Raw genomic sequence first — 12,932 nt, 5'->3', positions numbered from 1 at the left:
AATTTATAGAGAGAAAAGTCGGCGTTGATAGTGAATAAGTGATCCATATTCTAAAGTGTTACCATTTTTTTAAACATTCAAAACGTCCAGTTTTTTTTGGCTATACATGGGCACACCATCTAGACGCTGTGACACCCTGGTTGTGGCGTAAATGAAGACACTATGGAAAGTACGTTATGATAATATTAATGAACCGTTCAAAGGCCAGTGAAGGCATACTGCCAGTTAGTGAAATAGCTCATGTTTGAGCATGAGGTTACGGTTTCACACACTTATTTCAAAATTATATAAAATATCCAGGGTTGGATTTAGTTTGATATTTGCATTATTTCTTTTAGCTCCCTTGAAAATGCAGTTTCAACTATTTCTGAAGTGCTTCTTGTTGGAAAGCACTCTTACCACAATGTTTTTCTGTTAGACTTGTGTAGGCCCAAGGTGTTTTTTCTCTCTCTCTTTCTCTTCTGTTAATAGCTGTTAAATTATTAAGCAGTGTCTCATGTAGGGGTTTTCCCCTTGTATTTTATGTGGTGACCATTGGTAGGTGCTCTGGGCATATTTTTCTTTCTTGGTTTTCTTCCCTGATGTGATGTAAAAGTTTCACGAAAGTTCATTGCGTTCTAACAGGAACGAGTCCAATGTCTTTATATAAAATCAATACTACTTTTATAAAGAACACTGTTTTCTCACATAACACAGTGAAGCAGCCCATGCATAGAATGAATAATCAATTCTCGAGCCATTGATATCAACCAGTTCAGCACCACCGCCATGGACAGCGCCTGGTAACGTTGCACGTAAGAAGGTATTTCTTAAGCAACCTCCTAAGGTATAGTTCGGGGAACATGCCTAAAAATGGTACACCTTTAGTTAAGGCATACTTTTTATTTTCTTCATAGCACGCTAAAAGAAAGCGTTATCAGGAAACGCAGCCCTGGTCAGGAGCAGGCTAAGCTCAGCTCCTCTATCACTGACCATTAGGAACGCATTGATATTACCACTGACTCTCTCACATACAATTATTTGACTTTATTATCAGTCCAAAAATAAAAGTATACAGAAAATGCAACTTGCATAAATTGAATAAATAAAAAATACAGGCAACAACCATCTGTATTTAATGTTTTTTTTAAAGATATATGAAAACATTTTAACATAGTTGCTACTTGCGCATTCAGTTGATCAGCAGTTTCTAGCCATGCAGCCTTTCTCGGGTTTTATGACAGCTGTACCTTTTATGGTTATTAGTAGAACATTAAACGATTACAATCTAAAATTGTGAATTAAAGCATTATAACACTAAATTAAAAATGAAAATAAATAATAGAAATCAGACTACATTTTAACTGATAAGAGGAACACACATTAACTAATTTGAGCTAGTAATTAGGGCTGTATTAGCCACCTTACATTTGATTTAGTTACTGCTATCAGAAAAATACACTCATATGTAGGAATACAATTCTACATGTCACATTTAATGTCCAACAACAAATATTTTAGCAGAATGTATATTTTACTCAGAATTATTGCGCTATTATTTTATTGCACTCCATCTGTTTAGTGTCGAGTGATAATCGGCTAGATATAAATGTAATGTATGACGTAGCATGAAGTCTTCCCAGTAAAACTCACGCTAAAGCTCCCATTTCCTGGATCTTCTTCTATTCTTTGTGGCCTTTCAAACTGCACTGGGCCCACAGAGCATTTTCTCCCACTTTTCTCAATACTCTTCTGACAGACTCAGCCAATTGATCTGAAAATAAATGCTGCACACACACACAACACTAACAGCAATATCTGAACTGAGAAATATAAAAATGTGTGCATAATTACTTTTAAATAATATGGAAAACAACAGGGTTGCTTTGGTGTTTTATCCCACTACACCACCCACCTCACCAAAGACCACATACAGACGGAAGAACAAGAACACACATGACAGTGTGTTCCAGGTGCAAATTCTTTTTGTAGGCCGGATCCTTTAACTTGTTGCATTAATCTTCCAGTTCCCTTGGTGTGTTACAGGGCTTTTCAAGAATCTCTCCTTCTTCGAGTGGTTCAGAACACATGTTAGTCCTTAGAAGGTCTTCAATGTTTTGGAGTCTCCCATTGACTTTATTCAGACGAAGGAGTACAGCCGCTCAAACTTTGATGACTGGATATCATACACTCCATTAATCGTAGACAACACATAAAATTACTCTGTTTATGTAATGAATGCTATTCTGTTAGAACCAGAAGTTTTATCCATTTGGTCTACACTTACCTTGATCCTGACTTGCCGCTGATGTCCTCCCTGTCCTGCTGTTTCAGATGGATTGCTCATGCAAAACACTGCTTTAAAAATAAAGACAGAAATAAATGATGAATGACCAATGTTGGGGAAGCTACTCTGAAACGGTAACTTTTTTTTTTGCTTCAAGCTACTTGTAAGTTAAAGTAGTTAAGCTACAGTCAAGCTACCCTTCTGAAAAAGTAGCTAGCTACACTACAAGTTAACAGACAAAAAGCTAGATACATTGAAACTACTTTTTTTACGTAACAACGTATATTACATATAACTGAATAAGCATTTATGAGGAATGCTTTAAGTAAAATATTTGAAACAACAATACTAAACAATTATTAGGGGAAATTGCTAATATGGGCAAAGACATCCAGCTATCGCTGAATAAAGAGATGATAGAAACACTTGAACTGATTAATCATAAAGAATAAATCCACTACTGTGACAATACATGGTTTCTATGGTAGTTTCCTTATAATAAAGTAAATTTATAATCCATTGTAAGCCTTTATTACAGTATCTATTTTCTGCCTCATTCTGTGATAAGTAGCCACGTTGGATCAGAAAATGAAGTTATTTCAAACTCTTGACTGGTATTGTAGAGTAAAATCATGTTATTAAATGTTCTCTTTTGCTGGACATAGGGTTTATTAAGGGTTTATTAAGGTTTCTCACTAAGTTTGGGAAGATGTTAAGCGCATGTTGCTTTTTCAGATGCATGTTATAGGCGACTAAAAGCGCTTGCAGAGGTGAGCAATATATGACAGTAATGCACTATTTTAGTATGTGATCTAAAGAGACACTGCGCTGCTTCAGTCCATTGCAGGTTCACAAAACAGAATGTAGCGATTGTCACGCTACACCGCTATTTGCTGGAAAAAGTAGTTAGCTACTGGAAACGCACCATTGTTTTAAAAGTAGCTGATCTACTGTCAAGCTGTCAAATGTAAATACATTAGTAGCATCGCTACGTGTAGCTAACTACTCCCCAACACTTTGAATGACACCAGTAGATTTTAATTATGCAGTTCTAATAGGTTAAATTACCATCACTAATGAGGTGAGTCTTGTTGGGTTGTGACCAATGCCTGGTTGACAGTTGTACTTTGAGTTAGGTTTACTGATAAACCCAAGGCATTATTTAGAAAATACATATGCAAACACACATGCAGGTTACACATGACCCATTAGAACACTATGCTGAAAGCAGTTTTTTATGCTTGTCTTGGTCGTGACTCTACCATTGCCTACTTGACATTACAATCACCTACAGACAGCCAAGCTCCGGTCCCTTCTCCCACATTTACTGATCCACCACACTAACGTCAGTGAAGTTAGCTAGATACTATTCAATATACCAGCAATCCCCTGCTCTTACAGTTACGTTGTTAATGATAACGTATATGCTACTCTAGTATAAATGTATCGGTTTACACAAATTAACATTTTCAGTGTATCATCTGATCAAATGTTTTGCTCTCCAACTTAAAAACGTGAAGTATATGTAATAAAGCTCAGTTAATCTGTTCAAATGTCAAAACCTCTTTCAATGCAGTTCAAATGAGCTTTCTTGGCATGACTTGTACAGATTTTCCATTGGCATTTACATGAGCAATGTAAATTATATAAAAAGCAATGATTATATAATATATAAACAAAATAAAATCAATCAATCAATCAATAAATACTTGAATACAAAACCTTTTTTTTTTTTAATGAACAACAATAAATAACCAGGAAATTATGGTTTGTACACACATTCAGACATGTAAGAGTTTTTCTGACTCTCTTTTTCTGTCTCATATAAACACTGTATGCTGCACTTTAATGACTTTTTAAATGGCTACATTAAAGGCTTTTCACACATTCAACTTTTGTTTACACCTCAAATCCCTCGATGGTGTTTTCTCTGTGATTCGACGCAGATGTGAAGTCTTCCCTGCTCCAGAAAACATATAATCAGAAATGTAAGAATCAATTGTGACTTTGATGTAAAGCTGATTGGTCTGTGAGCGCTGAAGCTTGTCTTATCCTCAGCGAAGCTGTCTGAAGCTATTTTCACATTTGCATTTGTAAGGCCCCATCACCAGATGCATCAGAGCTACTGTCAAATTATGATTCACATGGTAGACCGTTCCAGGCTGACTGACGCTCCCAAAGCCAGCGTAACCTGCCTTGCCATCACTTACCTTACATTGATTTTAGCACACAACAAATAAGAGCCTTCACTCAGACCCTTCAGGAGACTCGAATGACTCATGGACTTTTCACTGACCGACACAAAAATGGCTGATTTTCAGCTCCCAAAAGTTGGAGTGTACATGTTTGTATCTGGAAATTTCAATTACTATTTTGACTATTACAATGAGCAATGCAATATAACTCTGATCATCTCTGGACTTTCAGATCAGATCAGTGAGCTCATTTGGCAGTCTAGAAGCAGGATTTCATCTTTGTGGTGGTTTTGAAATGTTTAGATTACCTTTTTTTCTCAACTAGTCCACATCTCAGGACAGGTTTCTTGTTATATTATAGGGTTAGATGCATTTCTAAGAATAAGTAATTACTCTACCTGCTGAGGCTTCTATAAATAATGTAATGCAGTGTTTATGGACCCAAACAATGCACATACTGTATTTTAGAAGAAACCATTCTCATCTGAATTTGCAATATTTTGTTTCCTGTGTTTTCCTTGCCTATTGGATTGATTGGAATAAAGTCAGTTTTTGCTTATCTCTTTCATCCTCATACACTTTGTACTGCCAGCCACCCATGACAATGGTTGGTTTAGTTTCTGTTTAGTGAATGGGGGACCTGAGTTAAAATCCTGTCCTACTTTAATAAACCAAGAAGAACTGCAACTGGGGAGTTTTATACTCAATTTATACAAAAGAGCCGTTTTGATAACTAATTTTCTTAAATTTAATCATATGCATGTAAAATTTTCAATGTTCTAACTTGTTAACTTTGCTACTATTTTTCAGCAAACGGAGGGCTTTGTTTTCTGGCAAATGAATGCCTTCATATGCCATCATTTCACCAAAATAAAGATCAGAGCCTCTACTTCTAAACAAAAATTTTTTTTTTATCAACACTTGAATATAGGTAGATTTCATAAAAATGCATAATTTTGAGCAAAAAGGTGAGAAAATAAATTTTTTATCAAAAACTACATCTGGATAATATTCAGTACGATTATCAAAGCATAAATCCAGTAAATCGCTTCCATCAACACCTCCAAAGCTTGCACAGACATATACCATGTCCTGGATCAACATTTTACTCCGTAACATTATGCAGTTTTCATTTATATGCTGTCTATTGCTGATGATCGCATTATTTTTCCTATGCATCTGTTTACATAAGAGATCGCTAATTTCTCCATCCTGTTCGCATGTGTTTTTTTTTTCCGGAGGTTTTGTACTCATTTAGAAGATGTGTAATAGCGACCCCGAGTGTATAACAGTGAAAACACGAAAAGCGGTAAAAACTCATCTTTGGTGGGGAAGCATTTTCTTGTAAAAGACAATGGCTGGGAAAGAGTTAAGATGCAATTTAGAAATTATGAAACAAAACACCATTACAGATCACATTTTGTCTTTTGATTAGCAATGACAAATTGGATTGATCATTACCTGCAAACATACAGATTGCCTGGCTCAGTAAAAGAAGATTCACCTTTCAACTGCGCAAGAGCACATATGGGAGCTTTGTCTGTTAGGTCATTATATGATCATCACAGATGAAAGAAATGTGCATTAGTGACATGTTAGAGAAACATGTGACTTCTGCAGGGCTGAATACATTTACAGCATCTCAGTGTGGCATTGTTTATTATAGGAAAAGACAACGGACTATAACAAGCTTCATCTGCAATAAGAGAATAACGCAGCTCTTTATTATCTCTGCAACTGTGTGTTAGTGTGATGTGTGATGATGATCTGACGTCTCTGTGCTGGAGAGCGGATACCGGCAGGGACTGAACTACCACATTTTGCTATAAGTTTGATTGCATCATATAATAATTGCTGTTAATAGTGTTCATCGTCTGTTTGATTACGTCTTTAATTGATTTTTCCGTACATTTCTGCCATATGTACATTAACTGACAGTCACCACTGATAAGCTACCACTAAATATTGTAGAAACTTAATTTGCTGTAAAGTTGCTTTGCAATGATTTGTATCGTGAAAAGCGCTGTACAAATAAACTTGACTTGACTTGACTTGACTGAGTGTCGTCCTGATGTGTGCTGGATCATGTTAATCTGACAGCAGAGAGGATTCTACCATTTATCTTTAGGAGCAGATGCCAACCATTTCAAATAGACATTCTGTAGCTATTTTTAGGGTATTTAATAAAGGTATTTAAGGTTAAGACCCCTGATTTAGATTATCAGATGGTCAGAAGAAAGATCCATCAACTGATGAGACAGCTCAGTGGGACTCCTGGACTTACAAGCCTGTTTCGACCTCACTGATTGGAGTGTTTTTGAAGCTGCAGCCACCGATCTGGATGAGCTCACAGAGACTGTAACTTCTTATATCAGTTTCTGTGAGGATATGTGCATCACCACCAGGACATTCATATCATTTAATAATGATAAACCGTGGTTTACTTGGAAACTCAAACAGCTTCGTCACACCAAAGAGGATGCTTACAGAAGTAGGGACAAAATATTGTATAACCAGGCCAGGAACAGACTAAAAAAGGAGATCAGAGTGGCTAATAAAAACTACTCTGAAAAGCTGAGAAAGTAGTTTTTAGCCAGCGATCCGGCATCAGTATGGACTGGTCTGAGGAACATCATCATGTACAAGACACCACCCCCACAGTCTGTGGAGAATCAACAACTGGCTGACGATCTGAAAGCGTTTTACTGCCAATTTGAAAAGGCCAGACGGACACCCCCCATCCGCTCTGATCTGCACTTCACACATTCACCTACCCCTCCTGCAACCCCCCCTCCCTCCCCCACCATTCAACCTGCGCTTAAGATCTGTGTAGAGGATGCGAACCGGGTCTTCAGGAAGCAGAAATCTATGGCCGCCTGTCTAAAAGTCTGTGCTGACCAACTGGCCCCCATCTTCACACAGATCTTCAACAGATCTCTGGAGCGGTGTGAAGTTCCCTGCTGCTTCAAATGCTCCACCATCATTCCGGTTGCCAAAAAGCCCAAAATCACTGGACTTAACGACTACAGACCTGTTGCTCTCATGTCTGTGGTCATGAAGTAATTTGAGTGACTGGTCCTGGCCTACCTGAAGGACATCACTGAACCCCTGCTGGATCCTCTTCAGTTTGCCTACAGAGCAAACAGGTCTGTGGATGATGCAGCCAACATGGGACTGCATTACATCCTGCAACACCTCGACAGACCTGGGCATTACGCAAGGATCCTATTTGTGGACTTCAGTTCGGCCTTCAATGCCACCATGCCTGACCTTCTCTTAGATAAACTCACACAGCTCTCTGTGCCCTCCTCCATCTGTCAGTGGACCACCAGCTTCCTGACAGACAGGCAGCAGCTTGCGAGGCTGGGAAAACTCACATCCAGGACTATCACCATCAGCACTGGCGCCCCTCAGGGTTGTGTTCTCTCCCCACTGCCTTTCTCCCTCTACACCAATGACTGCACCTCTAAAGACCCTTCTGTCAAGCTCCTGAAGTTTGCGGATGACACTACAGTCATCGGCCTCATCAAGGATGGAGACGAGTCTGCTTACAGACAGGAGGTTAAAGAGCTGGCTGTCTGGTGCCATCTTAACAACCTGGAGCTTAACACACTCAAAACTGAGGAGATGATCGTGGACTTCAGGAGAAACCCCCCAGCACTCCCACCACTCACCATCATGAACAGCACTGTGGATGCAGTGGAGTCATTCAGATTCCTGGGCACCATCATCTCTCAGGACCTGAAGTGGGACACTCACATAGACTCCATTGTTAAAAAGGCCCAGCAGAGGTTATACTTCCTTCGTCAGCTGAGGAAGTTTAACCTGCCACAGGAGCTGCTGAAACAGTTCTACTCAGCCATCATTGAGTCTATCCTGTGTTCATCCATAACTGTCTGGTTTGGTTCAGCTACAAAATCAGACATCAAGAGACTACATCGGACAGTCAGGACTGCTGAGAGGATTATCGGTGCCCCTCTGCCCAGCCTCCAAGATCTTTAAATCTCCAGAGTGAGGAAAAAGGCTCAGAAAATCACCTTGGACCCCTCACACCCAGCCCACTCTCTCTTCCAACTGTTGCCTTCTGGTCGGCTCTACAGAGCACTGACCATCAGAACAGCCAGGCACAAGAACAGATTTTTTTCCCGCAGGCTATATTCCGCCTGAACAATTAAACTTTCATACTGATACATTGTCCATCACAAATGGCATATTTATACACAGAATCCAAAATTTGTACACTTGTAAACTGCACACTTTGTAAATAATATATCTGCACACTTATAAAATATCTGTACATTTATCTAAACAATTCAATTTTTTTCTATACTTCTAATTCTGTATAAAGTACATTATTTAATTTCTGTTTTTTTTCTTCTTATATTAGTGTTATATTCCTTCCCTACTGTGTTATTCCTATGTATGTCTGCACTATCATGTATGTCTGCTCTATGTCTGTACTTTCTTCTGCACTGGAAGCTCCTGTCATCAAGTCAAATTCCTTGTGTGTGTAAACATACTTGGTAATAACGCTCTTTTGATTCTGATTCTGATTCTGAAAACCGCTCATGTCTTGACTGCTCTTGTGTGGTTTTGTATTTTTACTTTGTAGTTGCATTCATTCTCCTGTTTCCCCTCATGATTCCCTAGTAACTTGTGTCTTGTTACCCTTTTCATATAGCTGCTTTAGGGATACTTCCAAAGTTAGCAAATAAATAAATAAATAAAACAAACAAAAAGTTAAATGCTGCAATACACTAGGCAGAAGTCAAGAGGCTGGTTTGTAATGGATGGCGATGGAGGAGAAGCTTATGTCGTACAGCTCTCACAGCAACTGAATCATCAAAGACTCCTTTTGCATTGTATTTTTACGGCGTTCTGAATTATGCTTTTATCATAACCAAGTGTTATGATAATAATAATTGCTGTTAATAGTGTTCATCGTCTGTTTTATTACGTCTTTAATTGATTACGTCTTTAATTGACTTTTCCGTACATTTCTGCCATATGTACATTAACTGACAGTCAGTCACCAGTGATCAGCTACCACTAAATATTGTAGAAACTTAATTTGCTGTAAAGTTGCTTTGCAATGATTTGTATCGTGAAAAGCGCTATATAAATAAACTTGAATTGAATTGAAAGTGCAGACACAATGTAAATGTAACATTCATTGTGCAGTATAGACCTTTTCAATGATTATTTCAGCAGTTGATTTATAACAGCCTTGATTCTCCAATGTATAAGCAAAACAAAATCATTTTGTGACAGAACTGTCTTTATCCTTATATGTAAAAACAATACTTTATTACAGATCAGGATTTGAAATGAACCGGGTTGCTTATGTGTCGCAGCATCTTGGTGGCAGGTGGACACTTTACCTGATTTTCTAAAATCACTAAGGTCTTTCCTAAGCCCATCCCTAATTCAATTAAATTAAATTCAAGTTTATTTGTATAACGCTTTTCACAATGCAAATCATTGCAAAGCAACTTTACAGCAAATTAAGTTTCTGCAATATTTAGTGGTAGCTTATCAGTGGTGATTGTCAGTTACATATGTACATATGGCAAAAAATGTACGGAAAAATCAATTAAAGACATAATCAAACAGACGATGAACACCAATAACAGAAATTATTATATGATGCAATCAAACTTATAGCAAAATTTGGTAGTCCTGTATGTGGTTTCAGGGTTGGCATCATCTGAGGTCCTCTGAGGGGTTGGCATCATCTCTTTTCAGGTGTTCTGGATCCAGACTGAAGCTTGTGTAAATCATAGTTACCACGGGATGTCAATCCCAGCAGAAACAGAGAAACAAATAGAGACATAATTAGCGTCGCTGCTGTTCCAACCAAGCAAAATGGATTTGTTTAACCCAAACTAAAGAATAATAATGTGCATTTGATCAGATATAACTGCAGTACAAGATTATGAGATGCATTATTTGAATGCTTGGCCAAAGAGATGTGTCTTTAATCTAGATTTAAACAGAGAGAGTGTGTCTGAACCCTGAACGTTATCAGGAAGGCTATTCCAGAGTTTGGGAGCCAAAAGCGAAAAAGCTCTTCCTCCTTTAGTGGACTTTGCTATCCTAGGTACTACCAAAAGTCCAGAGATTTGCGACCTTAGGGAGCGTAATGGATTACAGCCTGGTAGAAGAGTAGTTAGGTATGCAGGAGCTAAACCATTAAGGGCCTTATAGGTAAGTAATAATATTTTGTAACTGATACGGAACGTAATAGGTAGCCAGTGCAGAGACTGTAAAATTGGGGTAATATGTTCATATTTTCTTGACCTGGTAAGGACTCTAGCAGCTGTATTTTGGACTGCATATAGCTTGTTTATTGAAGATGCAGGACAACCACCTAGCAATGCATTACGAATGCCGTTTTTGTAACATGGGAAATATGATTTTCAAAAGACAAGTTGCTGTCTAATATAACACCCAGATTTTTGACTGTAGAGGAAGTAACCATACATCCGTCTAGTTGCAAATTGTCTTTTGGTCCAATAAGTAATATCTCTGTCTTATCCGAATTTAATAGGAGAATATTATTGGTCATCCATTCTTTTACATTTTTAACACACTCCGTTAGCTTAGATAATTTAGAAGTTTCATCTGGTCTTGTTGAGATATATAGTTGAGTATCATCGGCATAACAGTGGAAACTAATCCCGTATTTCCTAATAATATTACCAAGTGGCAACATGTATATCGAAAATAGCAGAGGACCTAGGACAGATCCTTGTGGCACTCCATGTTTTACTGGTGATAGTTGAGATGACTCCCCATTTAAATGAACAATGTGGTAGCGATCGGACAGGTAGGATCTAAACCATCTTAAAGCCTGCCCTTGGATACCTGTATAGTTTTGTAATCGATCTATGAGTATGTCATGATCTATAGTATCGAATGCAGCACTAAGATCAAGTAAAACTAGCAATGAGACACAGCCTTGGTCTGACGCAAGAAGCAAGTCATTTGTAATTTTAGCAAGTGCAGTTTCTGTGCTATGGTGGGGCCTGAAACCTGACTGAAATTCTTCATAGAGATCATTTTTTTTGCAGAACGGAGCACAATTGAGCAGACACAACTTTTTCTAAAATTTTAGACATAAAAGGAAGATTTTAGATGGGTCTGTAATTAGCCAGTTCACTAGGATCTAGTTGTGGTTTCTTAATAAGAGGCTTAATTACCGCCAGCTTGAATGTTTTTGGGACGTGACCTAAAGACAACGACGAGTTAATAATATTGAGAAGTGGTTCTTCTGCTACAGGTAACAAGTCTTTCAGTAATTTAGTGGGTACAGGATCTAACAGGCATGTTGTTGGTTTAGATGCAGTGATACGTTTATTTAGCTCTTCCTGTCCTATAGTTATAAAGCACCGCAGTTTATCTTTGGGTGCGATGAATGAAGCTGAAGTATTATACGCTGTAGAATCTACATTTGTTATTGTATTTCTGATGTTATCTATTTTATCAGTGAAGAAATTCATAAAGTCATTACTATTAAACTGTGAGGGAATATTTAGATCGGGTGGCGTCTGGTTATTTGTTAATCTAGCCACTGTGCTAAATAAAAACCTTGGATTGTTTTGGTTATTTTCTATGAGTTTGTGGATATGCTCGGCCCTGGCAGCTTTTAGAGCCTGTCTATAGCTGGACATACTGTTTTTCCACGCAATTCTAAAAACTTCCAAGTTAGTTTTTCTCCATTTGCGCTCAAGACTACGAGTTTTTTTTCTTGAGAGAATGGGTATTACTGTTGTACCATGGCGCAGTACGTTTTTCTCTAACCTTTTTCAATTTGATGGGGCCAACAGCTTCTAATGCGTTAGAGAAGATAGTGCCCATGTTGCTAGTCATTTCATCTAGTTCATGTGTATTTATTTCAGGCAGGTTATTTGTGAATCTGTCTTTGGTGGCTGGAACAATAGTTCTGCCCGGACGATAACGCGGAGCTATGTAGTTAATATAAGTAATACGCAGCATGCACGATACAAGGAAATGGTCAGTAACATCATCACTTTGAGGTACGATATCTATATCAGTAAGATCAATTCCATGCGAAATATTTTAAATTTAGCGTATGATTAAAACGATGCGTGGGCACGGTGACGTTTTGCTTGACTCCAAAAGAGTTTATTAGGTCAGTAAATGCAAGTCCTAATGCATCATTTGTATTATCAACGCGAATGTTAAAATTTCCGACAATTAGCACTTTATCAACAGTAACCAATAGTTCTGAGAGGAAATCTGCAAATTCTTTTAGGAAATCTGTATACGGTCCTGGTGGTCTATACACAGTAGCCAGAGCAAGAGATACGATATATTTCTTTTGCATATCTGACAGTGTAACATTAAGCATTAGTATTTCGAATGAGTTAAACCTGTATCCTGTCTTCTGAGTAACATTGAGAATATCACTATATATTGTTGCAACACCGCCACCACGACCAGTCTGA

General features: G+C 38.0%; 1 protein-coding gene across 1 annotated transcript in view; it reads left to right on the top strand.

The window, feature by feature from the left end:
• LOC107570661 (cadherin-7-like) overlaps positions 1-12,932 on the top strand; it is a 106,308-nt gene that overhangs the window by 17,996 nt on the left and 75,380 nt on the right. The gene's annotated exons all lie outside the window — the stretch shown is intronic.

The sequence above is a fragment of the Sinocyclocheilus grahami genome, unplaced genomic scaffold, assembly GCF_001515645.1.
Source record: "Sinocyclocheilus grahami isolate Dianchi unplaced genomic scaffold, SAMN03320097.WGS_v1.1 scaffold1489.1, whole genome shotgun sequence".
Taxonomy (NCBI): Eukaryota; Metazoa; Chordata; class Actinopteri; order Cypriniformes; family Cyprinidae; genus Sinocyclocheilus; species Sinocyclocheilus grahami.
This window is presented reverse-complemented; position numbering and strand designations above follow the sequence as displayed.